Genomic DNA, 15,903 nt, shown 5'->3' on the forward strand with positions numbered 1-15,903 from the left:
CTGGACCTGATAAGGATACTTTAGAATTTAAGGACCCAATTATCAAGATTAGTGGTATTAGATTTCTTATGGAAGACAGATGCTTCAGGATTAGAAGATGAGTGAAACTCAGAATTACAGGGGTACAAGAGGAGATAATCTCAGATCTCGAAGAGTAGAAATAGTGCTAAATTATAAACTCTGAGAGTGTAGGATAAATGCAATTTAGATCCCCAAAGGGACTTGGTCAAGAGGTGTCCAGAATGAAGCTGGAATCTGAGGAACCAAGTTAGATGGTTGAGCCATGCTAGGTTCAGGTGTAGTATAAATTTGTGGAGAAACAAATTTATAGGTTTGGTGACCACTTTAATGCATTTAATGCAAATGAGAACAGATTTCCGGAGACACTTTCTGGTTCAAAAGGTGGACGCAACCATTTTCCTTCAGGTGTTAATACTTTATGCGGCTGTTGGGATTAAAAAAATTTTGCCCGATTTTTAGCATAATTCGCTCGAACGCTGGATGTGCAGCCAGTGTAATAATGCTAATTTCAAGCACTTGCAGAACGTGTTGAGAGAAGATGAATTTATAGAGCTGGTGTTAAATGAATGTTTTCTAATTTGGATCCCAGAGGGATCACCCACTCCAGCATGCCAGACTAAACTTGCTAATTAACAAGTAAGATGAATCAGGTGTGTTGGTGCAGAGAAACAGCTAAACAATTCAGTTCCCTCCAATACACTCTGAAAAAAAAAAGCTTCTTCATGGCTGCTTCTTTGGATAGTTTACAGTTTGTAACTAGCTAAATGGGCTCTTTTGGAAGTAAGTATGCTAGGAAAAAGGTTTTATTGTCTGCATGTAACCTGTAAAGCAAAGGGACATCAGTCTTTTTCAAAGAACTGGTTTAACTTCGTGCTTTTGTTTTTAGCAAAATAGGAGGTGTAATTGATATTTAATTAGAGCCTGAGACGAACTAAAGAAACAAAGGAATCAGATCATGCTTGGCTCCTGCTTTAAGTTCTTTAAGGACAACTGAAGAACTTCTAAAGGTAATGCATTTAAGCATAGTTCAAAAGAATGGCATAGGTATGTAAAATAGTGATGTCTAGTTGCATAAATAGCTTTGACCTCTAACAAATGGTAGGACTACACTAGTAAGACCTCATTAATGGTAATAGAATTGCTTTGATTACATATACAAATGTTCTCACACTCCTAACACTTGGGGTCTGGGATACTATTCATTAAGTCATGAATGCAAGGGTGAATTGGAGCTTTTTTGGATTTCCACTGTTGGACCCTTAAACTCCAGGACCCTCTTTGCTCCAGGAGTGCCACATTGAGTTTACTGCTAAACTATTAACAAATCTATGGACTGTTATCTCACAAAAAATACCCTGAAACAACAAGCATACTTTCCTGCATGACCTGAAACCAAACTCTACAGTCCCATGACCACACCCAGGTTTCAACCTTTACTTTGTGATACATACGAGGTAGGTTCAAAACATTTGGGGACTCGCTCTGTTTAAAAGAAGTACTTTATTTATCTACCTTTCCACACTGTCATTTTCAAAATGGTCCCCTTGCACAGGACCACAGCACTCCCAGTGTTCTTCTGGAACATGTCCTTGGAGTCTTCTTCTCGAAGTGTGTCGAGCATCCTCTGCGACTCACGCCGGATCTCCATGAAGGTGTCAAAAATGCAGAGCTGGATCTTAATTTTTGGAGGAAATGACAAAGTCCACAGGAGCCAAATCTGGTCAGAAGGGTGGGTGCCATCATCGGTTTTAACATTTTCATGGGTTTAACTCGTACCAGATCACTCGTTGCCTTCTCTTGAAGCGAATCTACCGCTCGAAACACCTCAAACAACTGGTTGCAGCGTCTCTGTATATCAAACGTATGTCACGTCAAATGTCTCTGTGGCAGATTTGCCGAGTTTCACACAGAATTTCACGTGTGTTCATCGTTCTAACTTAATGAAATCGCAGACGTGGTCAGAATAGACCCCTCTAAACCTTTTGATACCAATTTTGATTTCGTATATATTATCAAATGAATGTTTTTTGCAGAGCTTTAGTATTTTTTGAATTCTAAGTGTCAACATTTGTCTTCATCGTCTTTGTACTCCTTTTTGTTGAAAAAAGCACAGAATTTGACACTTTGCAAAAGTTTTGATTTGTAACTTTCTCTTTGTATAGCAAGTTGTCTGCCGGACTGTGGCCTGAAATAAATTAGAGATTTTAAATATTTTAGAAAGACCAGGTCAGAATCTTGACCTCAAACCCACTGGAATGCAACGCCATGATCTGAAGCATTACATAACATAAGTATGCAACAGATAAAAACGTTGTGTAGACCGAGATTTCTTCTGAGTACTCTGTCTTGGAAAAAATCTGTTTGTAACTTTGTCTAGCTTTCTGGCCATCAATAACTTTTCTTCTCACTTTTTATTTCGATTTGACCGTTGAGTATTTACAGAATTACGGTGTGAAGGTCAAGAAGCAGAAGACTGGAATTGTCAGGCATACACTCGTCCAATAATTCACTTTATTGTGGTCTATATACGTTATATGGAAAGAATTTTTGTACACCTGCATAAAAACCTTTTGAATCCACATTTAGTCCCTATTTAGAATTAGAATAACCTCCACTGGCCTGGGAACATATTCCACCAGATTTTGGAGTGTGCTGGTGGAGATATTGCTCATTCAGCCACAAAGGTGTTGGTAAACTCAGGTACTGATGTAGGCTGAGCTGAGGGGGCTTGGGAAGCAGTCAGGAAATGTATCCCAAAGTTGTTCAGTATGTTTGGAGCTCTTTAGAAGGAGATCTTCTACTCCAAATCATGTAAGGCAGCTCTTCAGTTGTTGTCATGCTGGATCAGGTTTGGGGCTCCAAACTCAAGGGTGTCCTTCTTATTACATACGGTTGGAAAATGCAGGTGTCCCAATACTTTCTTTAAACTAATGTATAGATATTGTATAAACAGTGTCACCCCCCAGTGATGTAAAATTCCATGCTAACAAAGGTCCAAACAAGTGGCTAATATGTAAGTTTAGCATTATCTGCAGTTATAAATGACACACAGCTTTTGAAAACACCAGCCAGTTCTTCCAGGTGGTGATTCCCTTTCGCATCCAGTTGTCTTTAATACGTTATTACAGTCCACTTTTCTGGAAGATCATACATTCCGCCCATTCGACCGAAACATGTTCCGAATCCAAGTCAATCACCGACTTCTAGCGAATCAAATAACCGTAGAGATGTGACGGATTTTGTTCCATCATACCTTTTGTGCATGACCAATCAGATACTCCTTACCCCAAATACCCCCCCCGCAAAAGAAATACAAATAAATTGCTGTCGATCCAGATGCCAGAGTGGAACTCGAGACAGCTGTGATCGAGACCACTGACTCGCAGCTGTGGTTGTCTGATGGTGCCAGTCATTGAGTGCTAGCAATTCTCCATGCAGGGATAGCAGAGGAATGGAAAAGGATTGCGTTCATCATGAAGGAAGGTAGTGACGATGCTTCTCGAATCACTCGACGGAAGTGCAACGAAGTAGGAGAGCGAATCTAACGGCTGGAAAAGAACGACTCTTTTTCTTAAAACACTTCGATCACAAACAGAGGGTTCACACTTTAAACAATGTTTCCCATCTTTAGGAACCAAAAGAGCAATTTTTGCAAGCTTTGCTCACCTAGCATGCTGCGCGCTCGATTTTGTTATTCGAGCCTCTGATGTGGAAGAAAAGCGATCTTGCAGACCTTCTCAAGACTCTGAGCAAAGAGGAAACTGGGGCAACCCACTTCTTGACCCACATCCAGGCTAAATTTCCCTCTTTAATCAAAGAACAGACAAGGGTACAAGAGCAGACACACACACACCCACACACACATAGAGAAAGCAAAGGCAGAACAGAACAGATCCATCAGACGGATGTTATAATTACACCGACACGGCAGTGGCTCCCGATTACCCGTCCGCAATTACCGCACCTGCCTTCGACTTGCAAGCCGTGATTAAACCGAAAATAGGTCCTTAATCCGAAGCGAATCCAGTTTTTTTATTTTACTGTGCACTTTTACAAATATCGATTTGATGGATAACTACCCTAGCATTTGTGAACGAATGAGATGACCAGACAAGCACCGCTCAGAGTGAGAGGAGAAAAAAAATATATAAAACTATCAAAAAGTGGATGTAGAAACCTGTGTGTGTGTGTGAGAAATAGAGAGGTTTCAACCTGCCAGTTTCAATTCCCTTCAATCAACTCAGAGCAACTCAAATTAGGGCTAAGACCACCTGATCCCCAGTCGCCGAGGAACCATGTGCAAAACGGCCCTAGCAAGGTTTCTGCCCATCTGTTTCAATCTAGATTTTGAAAACCCCTAACAAAAATACTGTTCTGAACATTGTAGCAAACAATATTTTCTACCTTTGGCTGTGGTGTAAAAGCGAATATATTTCTGAATACCGATACTCGCTGCAGGCATTCTTTCTTCCCTTCCAGTTATCTTGCCTGCTTTCAGTAAAGTGGCATACCAAGGATTCATCAAAGAAAACGGCTTTGGATTTTTGGTTAAGAATTTTTTAAACCCCACAGGACTAAACAAAAATTTTCTTGGGAATTCCTCTGTAACTGACACGCATACATGGTTGGGTTTTGCCAAGTCAGACAGGCTGTACACTAATAGATCAATACGTGGACGGAAAAACAGGACATAACTTTCTTTCGGCTTCTCCCATTAGGGGTGCCCTTTCTAATGCAACCCTCCCCATTTATCCTGGCTTGGGACCGGCACTAAGAGTGGCTGGGTTTGGTTCCCTGACCGGGGATCGAACCCGGGCCGCAGCGGTGAGAGCGCCGCATACTAACCACTAGACCACCAGGGGACCTGACGGAAAAACAAGACATGGCATCAGATAATGTCAAATTATAAGGGGGAGGGGGTGGAGCGTCCAGGGTTTGGTGACTGGTTCATATATTTTGCATTGTTTTTACGTAGAGGCGTACTCGCATTTTGAAACATGAAGGTTCCTACTCAAAGGTTTGACAAAGCTCATAACTGTTACCAAAACATTTCCAAATGTAGACAAATCATCTAGTCAAATACCTTTTAAAGCTACAGAAGCCCTTGTCAGCAAACCGTTACAAAAAGGGGTGGTGAATTTTAGTCAATTGTAGCTACACTCTAAACACACTAGCAGAAAGCACTGCATATTTATTCCCTAGCATTCCTTAGCAAGTCTTTTCATAAAAAACAAAAAAACAAAAAACGTTATACATTTTTCACTTATCGAGCATGTAGAGATGCCTTCAGTCCACACTGAGGCACCGTTTTCAGTCACCAAAAATGCTTCAGCAGCTTTTGGAACATGATTTGAAAAATGTAAGTGTGGAAAACACCATTTTCAAATTTACCCTAATTAGTGTAGATGTAGCCGATGTAGCTTACAATAATCTCAATTATACAACTGTTGAGTTAAGAATTAAAGGCCTCCCTCAAGGCCCCACTATCAGCACCTTGGTAGGCCTGGGATTTCTCAGGAGGTAAAGTCAGAAGTCCGACAAGGTAACCCCTGAACGTCAGTGACATGGAATCCAAATATCCTGTTACGCCCAGCCGAAAGACCTAAATCTAGTTATTCTCGCCAACCTTCCCGTAAAACCAAAGCTGAAACCTTTCACTCAAACTTGAACGAACCAAGGCTTTCGCTCCTACGTTCTTCTCGCCGATGAATCTATTTCACTCGTCAGCTATTCCCTGGAGATATCGCTCTCATCTCCACTTTATCGCTCCTCCAGCACACTGCATTTCTCATCAGATATCTTTTGTTTCGTCCACTCTTTTCCTCTTGTCTCTCTCCATCTGCGTCTACTTTTTTCCTGTCTGTCTTCATCACCTCCTGCCTTTTCTGTATCACTTCTTCTTTCTCTCCTCATGCTCATTGCTCTTTACCTCACTTCGTTGTCTCTCTCTGCTCTTTACTCCATCTCTCTTTCCTCCAGCTATCTTTTTTCCTACTCCACTTTCTCATTTCTTTTCTTCATATGGTGATTTCTCCATCTTTTACCTTCTCCTCTATTTCTACCATCTTTTACTTTCCACTACGTCCTTCAATCCTCTTCCCTCCATCCTCACTTTTCCACTTTTACCATCTCTGACTTTTATTTCATTGCAAAATGGGGGATTGAAATTTCATTCCTCTTCCCGTCTCCTCCTCTCACTTCATTTATTTTCTCATCTCCATCATAGTCTCCTCTCAACTCCATCACCCGCCAACGTCTCATTTTCTATCTGAAGTCCTCCCTACCGTTCGTCTCCTTGTAATTTTCTCCTCGCTTTCCACTTCTCCTTCGTTCCCTCTCCAGCAGCTTTTTTCAAAGAGACTCTGTTCATTTAGAGTCTCTCTGCCCTCCCCCTGAGATGTCGCTCTTGTCTCAGCTCATCCTTCTGTCTTCTTCTCTCCTCGCACCGAGCTACGCCGTAACCCCGCTACGTCACGTTCAGCTAAAACACGATTAAAGCTTAATTACACCTGCCCACGCTCCGATTACCCACAATGCACAAGCTGAACCTCCCACAACCGGCGCACAAACATCTGCGATAAAACAGACTGCGTGATCTCGGATAAGTGGAGGAGCAGGTATTAAATTATGCTTTTAAAACGATTGTAGTGGAGAGCTTCGCTTTTGAGAATTCTCCCTGCACTTTTCTTCATTCGTATCTGAGGTTCAGCATTTTCTACTTTTCTACCTGAGCAGGAGGGAATGCTCCGACACTGCTGCACGTCTTTGACGTTTCCTCCTCCATTACACCCTCATTGTTCAGAAGCTGAAATGTGTGAATTACAATGAATCGGAATCCCTCATCATGGGTCTACAATTGCTGGACCAGTCAGTTGTTATTTGCGCTTCAAGACCATCAGCGGAAGACGACGAGAGATCAGGAACGAGCTGTCGTTCGGCAACTCGTGCACAATGATCATCAGAGAATGCATTCACGTGATCCCATTTCTGTACCCACCCTACTCACCTGCGGACTTTGCCCTCTTCCAGCAGATGAAGGGCCTTGCTTATGGACCCCAAGACTGGCAGCTTGGTGATACCGGAGCTTCACCTTTACCTTTCAACCTTTCGATCAGTAACCCACCAATGGGGGAGAGGAAGGAAGTAAATGTCATTTATTACTGTACTTAAGTAGCTTTTTTGCGTATCTGCACTTTACTGAAGTATTTCCAAGATTTTTTAACTTTACTTCATTTTGCGAAATCAGTCGTTCCTTTTTATTTATGAGGATAAAAACTCTGATCTGTACATTTGAAGGCTTTTGGTCTTTTATTTGAGTAAAAGCACATTTACTTTTACTTCAGTAACACAAAGTATGTTGCTGTGCCATTTATTAACTCTGCCTCTTTTCTTGGTTTTGATGCCTCTAGCCTTGGATGTCTTTTTTTGTTTTGCTAACACTTGACCACTTCCTGTTTTTTTTGTTCCAAACCAAACCTTCAGAGTATTGATGTTCCTAGTGTTTTAAGATGGTTGTATCTCTTCTACATATCTCTATAAAGTTCCAGGGTTTTTCCTCTAGCACCCCCCCAATGCACCTGAGCGTGATTATTAGCCGCCGCGTTCGTGTTCTGGGACGAAATAAATACGAAACGCACTCCGTCCTTGAAATTGGGTCCTCGAGGATTGGGCTGTGGACCAGCATTCAAGGACGGAGTGCGTTTCCTCGCGTTTGAAAACGTGCTAACGCTAATAAGATAAATACTGCGTGTTTTAGGCCAAAAACAATACGCTAAGAGTGCGCTAGTAATAACGACAGAGTGGCAAGAGCGAGGTATGAGAAATGAGGTAAAAGTCTTGAGAGGATTACCATAGTGTGGTGTTAAAGCTGTGTGTGTGTGTGTGTGTGTGTGTGTGTGAGTGAGTGATTCATGTTTGTGTCTCTGTCCAGAATTTGAATCAGGTCACTTAGACGCCCAGTCCTGCAGTGATGAATAAGACTGGAAATGTTAACAGGCTGCCTAGCTCACTCTTTTTCTGTCTGTTTTTCTATCTCACTCAGTCACCCTCTCTCTCTCACACACACACACACACACACACACACACACACACACACACACACACACACAGAGAGAGAGCCACAGATGGCTCTGAGTGCTGGAAGGACAAGCATCCTCTGTAGCCGAATGTGACACCGCGGCGGAATGCTAAATCCGCTGCATTTAGGATCCAGTCAGGAATCGGTGGGATTTGAAGCAACTGCAGCAACACACACTTCCCAAAACCACAAACGACACGAACGAGAGCAGCAACAACTACTGAGATGTGAATCGAAGACTTGAATCGACGGCGGTCTTTTTATTTACACAAAAAAATGGACATAACGTAAATCTGCACAATTTTATTTTCATCTTCTAATGATTAAGACCTTCACAAAAGTTTGAAGACACCTGACCAATGATTGGAACTGTAGGTGCTCCTTTTGTGAAAATCTCATTCCACATTCAGTAACTATTTACTGTAATAATAACCTCCAAACGTCTGAGATGTTCCACTAGATTTTGTGAAGATTCATTTACTTAGTAAAGTCAGTAATCGATGGTGAGGAAGTGAGGAGGCCTGGGATGAAGTTTCAGTTCACCTTGTTCAATAGGGTTGAGGTCAGAGATTCTACAGTAGGAAGGTCTTCTATATCTTCCAACCAATGGAAAGCATATCTTTATGGAACTGGCTTTGTGTACAGTAGTGGAGTCATTGATTAACGATTCATTTCGTTTTAACGATTCTTTAATGTGACGTCTCAAAGAGCGATCCGTTTATTTTCTGCTGGACGAGCATGAGCAAAGCGTCGCCAGATCTTCATAGGTTATGTACAGGAAACAGAATCGAGAAGTTCATCTCTCGACCCTTCTGGTCTGAGTACTTTTTGACTCCTATAAACGCTATGAAGGTGGTTAAAGAAATAAAATGAACTTTATGACTCAAAAAAAAAGATTAGTTTATTTTGATAAATGAGATTCAAAGAATCAAATCACAGAAACGATTAAATCTTCCCATCACTAACGTTCATGCGAAGGGAAAATTAAATTCTACAACCTCCAAGGACCAAGGATTTTATACCAATTGTGAGAACATTTTGGAAGAAGAACCACAACTGTCTGGAAAGGTCTCATCTTTTAGCCATCAAATCAGAGTCTCATTCTTTCGTTAATAAAATAGTCAAGTTCTCTCAATTGGGTGTGATTTTGTTCTTCATGTCAGAAAGTGTGTGATCTTGGCCTGACCTTGAACAATAGCTTGAACATTTTCAATTGTAAAGCATTTATGTGGAATTAACGGAAGTGGATTATCCTGAATAAAACTAGTATATCTATCTATCTATCTATCTATCTATCTATCTATCTATCTATCTATCTATCTATCTATCTATCTATCTATCTATCTATCTATCTATCTATCTATCTATTTTTTGGAAGTAAGCCCAGGTTATTACTCTCCTTATTCTCTTTTCCACTTTTTGTTTTTTCTTTCACGACACTGTGCTTTTTTTTTTTTTTTTATAAATTGTTTATTTTTTTTATGTGAGACTTTGGAGAAAAAAAAAGTGATAGTTGTACCATATGGTGACTTTCAACGGCGGTATCGAGGCACAGTCAAGGCCACATCATAAATTAGATAAAGTGTGTACCGTCTCAGCATCCCATCACTGACGCCATCAAACCAAAGGGTGAATTCCGGAGCTAATAAATCTCTTTTCTAATCGGAGGCGGCTTTAACCTCTGGCGCTGGCTAATATATATTAAGAACGCGGTGTTAAATAAGTGCAACGTTTCCGCGTCCTGCTTAGATTTTTCGGGTCAGTTTCCGAATCGCCCCCAAGCTTTTTTTTTTTTCCTCATCGCTCAGGCGGAGGCTCCATCTGTCTCTTTCTGTTGCCGCTCGGAGCGAATGCGTTGAGATTTTTACGCTCGTGTTTTCTTAAAAAGTCTGTCTAATAATATAATAATTACAGTGACTAGATTACCGGAGTGATTTGGATGTAACGAACAAGCCGATAGCGCCTTCCCTCGGATCTATCCGACTGACGCATTACAACAAGCCCCTGGCATGTAAAATTAATCGTGTCGCTGCCAAACTTCAGCCCGCAACATTTGCCGCAGCACAAAGCGAATTAATCATCGCTGCCTCACCAGGCAGCAGCAGGAGGCCGCCTGTTTAGAATACGGCATGCAGCAGGAGGGGGGCGATAACATTTGCACAGAATTAGGAGGAAATCAACTCTCGGCACGTGTTACGATGCAATAAAATATTCGATTTAGCGTTCGGTCGCCATCGCTATCACCACTCGCTGTCATGTCGTCATCCAAAGAGGAGAAAAGGATGCGATTCGGTGCGAGATGGAAGGGAAGGTTCATGAAAATAACTGATTAAAGAAACTATTTAAGAAAAAAGACGGAAAGCAGGAAAGCCGGAACGTTCGGGATCTTCATTTAACGTACACCAGTCACAGCGGGACGCTTTAAAAAAACGAAAAGGGAAAGAAGCAGCGCATCAGAAGTAAAACCCCGAGCCGGATTCCCACCTGCATGATGCAATTTAGGAGACATCGAGTTTTTTTCCCCATGAGAGAAAAAATAAAGTTAAAAGTTAAACGAGCAATTACGCGAGCGCGGCGCCGTAAACGTTCTCGAAGGACAAAAAATCCATCAATTAATATATGAATTTTTTTTACAAGGTTTCTTTATGACGTTAATAATCAATCTGTTTTTGGGCTGAAAGTCTAAACTGAAGGTGCGACGATTACGAGGTGAAAGTCGCCAGTGTATAAATTTTCCAGGGTCGATTTCGTCGATCGTCAAAATATTTTGAGAACGAAGTCAAAATTCTGAGAATGAAGTCGGAATTTTCGGAGAACAAAGTCTTAACAATTCGAGATTAAAGTCGTAATATCTGAAGAAAAAAATATATATATCATAGAATTGTAAGACTCATTTCTCTCTTTTGGATCAAATAGATGTGGAGGATCAGAAAGTTGTAAAAAAACAGTAAACGGACACTGCAATGGTTCTGTAGGAAACGTAATTTATTCTGACAGAAAAAAAAATTAAGATCATCAAAGAACTCGACCCCGGAGGAGTTGCACACCGGCGTACGACTTTTTTCTCAAAATATTACGACTTTGAAGTCGTAGCAATACGAGAAAAATGTCGTAAACGTTGATTTACTTTATTTTATTTAAAATGAGCGTTGACAAAAAAAAATACAAAAATAAAAGTTGCTTTAGATTGGTTTTGTTTGTTGATGAATGCTTTAAAATATTTAAATGAATAAAATTCTGAAAGGTATAAAACAGTGAGTAAAATTTCGTGTAATAATGCAGTTAAGCCACTGCAGTGCATCGACTATCACAATTAAACAATAACTCCGCCCCATTTTATAGGGCGCCATTACATTTCACCTAATCTAACTGCTACTGTATTTTCACTTCATGTATGCATTAGTCGGAAAATAAAGAAGTAATTTGAAGACACCAAAGTTTTTCAGAATGAACTGTATGTTAATGAGCGATTACCGTAATTTAAGGACTATAAAGCGCACCCATATATAAGCACTGAATTTGACAAATATTTTTATTTTGAACATAAATAAGCCGCACCTGTGTATAAGCCGCACTGAAACTAATGAATATTTAGCAGAGCGGTATTTTGGGAACAGCCTGCCGCCGCATTTTTTCCGGTATTACTGCATGTGCGCAAGACCGAGGAATATGTTCTTATTATTTTCTGATGCTCATTTCTAAGTTTCTTTGACTATCAGAAATTTCATTGGTCTAATGTTATGTCACTCAAAAATTAATAAAAAAATTAATAAATTAGCTGCTTCGTTGTTTAAGCCGCGGGGTTCAAAACGTGGGAAAAAAGTAGCGGCTTATAGTCCAAAAAATACAGTATAATGAATGGACATGCGGTATCATCCAGATGGAAATAAAAGTGTCTGATTCCTCTCGAAAAATCTCGCCACTATTTTGTGTATTAGAGATTTAAATATAGGGACTAATTTCTGACGTAGAAAATCGATTTATCTGCCTTGGGAAATGTGCATTGTTAAAAGCGCTGGTACAAATCAAATTCAATTTTATTTACACGGAACCTGGTGGTCACTTCCACGCGAGGTGATGATTCTTTCGAGAGCCTCCGATTTGCATTAATTGGACGTGGCGCTCAAGCGGAAAACCTTCGCGTTTACTTGCGGCTTGTTCTCTCCTTTAATTGCTGGAGCGGTCGAGCGGATTCCTTCGTACGCCACGCTAAATAGTTTCCAGCTAATCGAAGCGGGGCGGGAAAAGAGTAATGCGTGCCTCGCGCCGTTCCATTAGCACTCAGCCGAGAGATTCCTGAACACGGGTCTTCTCGGCAGCCGTCATTTAATATTCCAAACGGAAAGCCTTTACGACAAATGAGTTATTCATAGTCCTGAAGCTTCGCTCTGAACGCCGAGTGGATTCCGAACGGCCGGGATTAGTGCTCCCACCTCCCACGCAGAACTCTTACTGCTAGTGATCACGTGTGCACCGAGCCACGTGCTGAAGCTCCTACTGAGGCTTACGTCAGCCTTTATAGCAGAGCTTTATGACCACAGGTGCTTGATATAGCACTCCTGATCAAACACAGAACGCACCATCATGTGTCTGATCACAAATAATAATAATAATAATAATACATTTCAAATACGTCTAGAATGCAGTGTGAAAAACTCAAAATATTAATAACAAGGAAAAGCAAGTCCTAAGGCATATATATATTCTTTCCATGAATATGAATTGAATTATTCCTAACAGTGTTGTTGTTTTTTTTTTTTGTTTTTTTTTACATAAGCCTTTCTTTTAGTTGCACTGCTTCTGGTAGTTTATGCTTGTTTGAGTTTCTGTCCAATCAGATTTCAGCCTTTGTGTTTTCAGGGTCAAAGAAATCTGTCTTGAGGCCTTCAAAAAAAACAGTGAAAGTTAAAGACTGTTGCTTTAACCAATCACATTTCAAGTTTCGACACCAGAGCTATCTAGCAGGCTTCTAATAAGGTCAATTTTCACGTCCATTGCCTGGCCAGAGAGGGCGCTAGTCAGAGATTGCAAACCGAATCTGTAGCAAACTGTACAAATATATTGGATTTTAAACAAATGCAATGAGATTCATATCAATGCTTCTGCTGGAGATGATGTATGTGGAGGTGCAGTCGTGGCTACAGTGAAAGGAGACGTGTTGAATTGTGTTCATTGGGTTTCTTGCTTTAGTGATGACGTTCATTCTCACTGTATGAGATTCCTGTCCGGATGCAGCGCGTTGTAGCATGCCAAAAGAGTTGGGCAAATAATACATTTTGAAAAACAGTGGTGTGTGTGTGTGTGTGTGTGTGTGTGTGTGTGTGTGAGATGATTGAAGGACATCCTGTGAGATATGTTGTGACCACGGCTTTAATACAGCACTAGTCATAATGCGCTTTTTTCTCTTTGGAGATTTCTGCCTGAAACATAAAACACCCCCAACACTCTCTCTCACACACACACACACACACACACACACACACACACAAACGGATACGTGCAACCCTAGCAGAATTAAATGGAGAGGAAAATCCAATCTGTACCTGTATTTAATTTAATGTACTGATGTAGCGCTTAATTTTATTCGAGTTCCGCGGGGAACAAAACGAACGACACGAGGTCGGAGTTCGAATTCAATTTCAACCTGGGAATGTCGATATTGCCACAGTCTGTTTACACACACACACACACACACACACACACACACACACACACACACAAATGGAAAAAGAAAAGGAAACGAACAGTCCTGCTGTATCGCATGCATGCGTTGTTACACCCTGTTTTTTTTTTTTTTTTCCAGAAGTAAGCTCCATGGAAGCAGGAAATATTCCAACCAGATGTCCTACACTATATAAGTAAAAGTTTGCAGACACCTGACCATAAGATTGCTATGTTTTTCTCTTTTTTTTCACATGTAGTTCAAGGTTTCCTGTTATTAAAATCTCCCCTCTTCTGAGAAGATTTTCTGGAGATTTGTGAGATTTCAATGATGAGGAGGAGAGGTGAGGAGGCCAGGGGTGGTGTTCAAAAGAGCTGTATAGCAAGAGATCTTTCAGTCCAACCCATGTAGAACATATCTTAATGGAGATCTTGAGGTATTAATTGATTTAATATTTATGCAGTTGAGCAAACTCAGACATGCCCCTCAATATTATTGCTGTAAAAATCGGTGAAAAAAAACCCTGGTTAAAACAGCGTACAAAATGATGTGGAGGAAAAGAAAAAAAAAGCTTCCACCACCATGCTTCAGCATGTAACATGAACAAATCTGTCAAACTTTAAACACCGTATAGAGTGACCTCAAAAGATTACAAAGGCATTTTCTCTTAGTTCAAGCGAAACAGACATTTAATTCTACAAAGACACACAATCATGTGCCTCCAACTTGAACAGTTTGGTAAAAAAGAACACACAACTGGCAAAGTCTGGTGTCCGCATACTTTAGCTGGCTCGAATGTTACCCGTTGGAAAGACACCACCGAAGTAGCCTGAGAGCCGTGATCCTGTCCTGCGGCGTTTCCACAAAGTCGAGGATCCCGCCGAAGAGCTTCTGACGTAAAACTAATAATCTTGTGGCTGAAACCTGCGGATTAACCTTCACTGAGGGTGGAACACATGAGCACCGGAGCCCCGAGTGACAAGCGGCGATATGAAAACACAAGACCTCGTCTTAACCCTGAAAACTTGTGTGTGAGGGGAAAAAAAACCCAGTCAAAAGAAGAAAAAAAAACCTTCTCGCTTTGCAAGCGCTCAAATTTAGCCGGTGTTTGATGAGGTGTTAATGGGTCGGCTTAGAGGGAAGTTGTTCCCCCTCCTCAAGCCTGCAGACAAATAACACACTTTGTGTGTTTGTGTTTGTCAGTGTGTTGTTTCATCTTCCAGCCATGTACACTCTGTCCTTATATATAAAGATAGCAAACGTATTGGGGGGGAATGTGTGAAGAAAGAGCCGGAGAACCGACACAAGAACTGTAGCCGTGTCATTAATGTTTTAATATACTGATGTCATTTTCCCGCACTTTCTCTCTCTCTCTCTCTCTCTCTCTCTCTCTCTCTCTCTCTCTCTCTCTCTCTCTTCTGCCACCAGCACTCACCATGTGTTCGAAAGCAATTAAAACTATTGAAGTGTGAGGGGAGGAAAAGCCCTTTAAAGCCCCCTGAAGCTGCCTATTGAACGAGCAGAGGCCCAGAATCCTCAGCTCCTGAAACCTGAGTGTGATTGCTGAGATACCCTCTGAACATTTGGACTCGAACAAAGTGACCCTCAGGTCTCGGTGTATCTGAGAAAAAAGATAAACAGCCCTCCTGATCAGTGGTTCAGGCGAATGTGGAGATATGGGACGCATCCTAAATCATCATAGGCTCATTCGTTTTCCATTGCATGCTGAATGGACCCCCACATTTCAACACAGAGCAAATCACCAGTTTATAGGAACGTTCTTATTCCTTAGTGAAGCATGGTGGTGGGTGCGTCAAGTTCACGTCTGGACTTTTGTTTGCTACTCGGAGCAATCGAAGTTGTTTGACGCTTCGATGTCTCTTTGTACACCGTTTGTTTAGATCTTTTGTTACCTGGTGAAGCGTGGTGGTGGAAGCCTCAAGTTCACGTCTGGACTTTTGCTTGCGTTTCTGAGCAATCATAGTTGTCCAATGCTTATTGAAATTTTTTTTTTTTCGATTTCACTTTGTACACTGTTAAAACTTAGCCTGATCTTTTTTTTTTTTTCCTGTGTTACATGTTGAAGCATGGTGGTGGGAGAGTCAGGTTTTTGTACGTGGTTTAAAGTTAGCCAGATTTTTAT

General features: G+C 41.1%; 2 protein-coding genes and 2 long non-coding RNA genes across 5 annotated transcripts in view; 2 read left to right on the top strand and 2 right to left on the bottom strand.

Moving 5' to 3' along the window:
- Nucleotides 1–15,903, top strand: part of LOC310730257 (T-cell surface glycoprotein CD3 gamma chain) — a 383,983-nt gene that overhangs the window by 271,076 nt on the left and 97,004 nt on the right. The window lies entirely within an intron of this gene.
- The window catches only part of lsamp (limbic system associated membrane protein), a 530,554-nt gene that overhangs the window by 163,065 nt on the left and 351,586 nt on the right, over nucleotides 1–15,903 (bottom strand). The gene's annotated exons all lie outside the window — the stretch shown is intronic.
- The window catches only part of LOC310730470, a 17,762-nt gene continuing 2,864 nt past the window's right edge, over nucleotides 1,006–15,903 (top strand). Inside the window, exons 1-2 of the long non-coding RNA XR_014534850.1 lie at nucleotides 1,006–1,475; nucleotides 1,574–1,750. This is a non-coding gene — a long non-coding RNA (uncharacterized lncRNA). The remainder of the gene's footprint in view (nucleotides 1,476–1,573; nucleotides 1,751–15,903) is intronic.
- LOC310730320 lies at nucleotides 9,544–13,818 on the bottom strand. Its single transcript, XR_014534804.1, has 2 exons — nucleotides 11,947–13,818; nucleotides 9,544–11,678 (listed from the first exon to the last, which is right to left on the bottom strand). It is a non-coding gene; the product is annotated as an uncharacterized lncRNA (long non-coding RNA).

The sequence above is a fragment of the Silurus aristotelis genome (genome assembly GCF_946808225.1).
Source record: "Silurus aristotelis genome assembly, chromosome: 8".
Classification (NCBI taxonomy): domain Eukaryota; kingdom Metazoa; phylum Chordata; class Actinopteri; order Siluriformes; family Siluridae; genus Silurus; species Silurus aristotelis.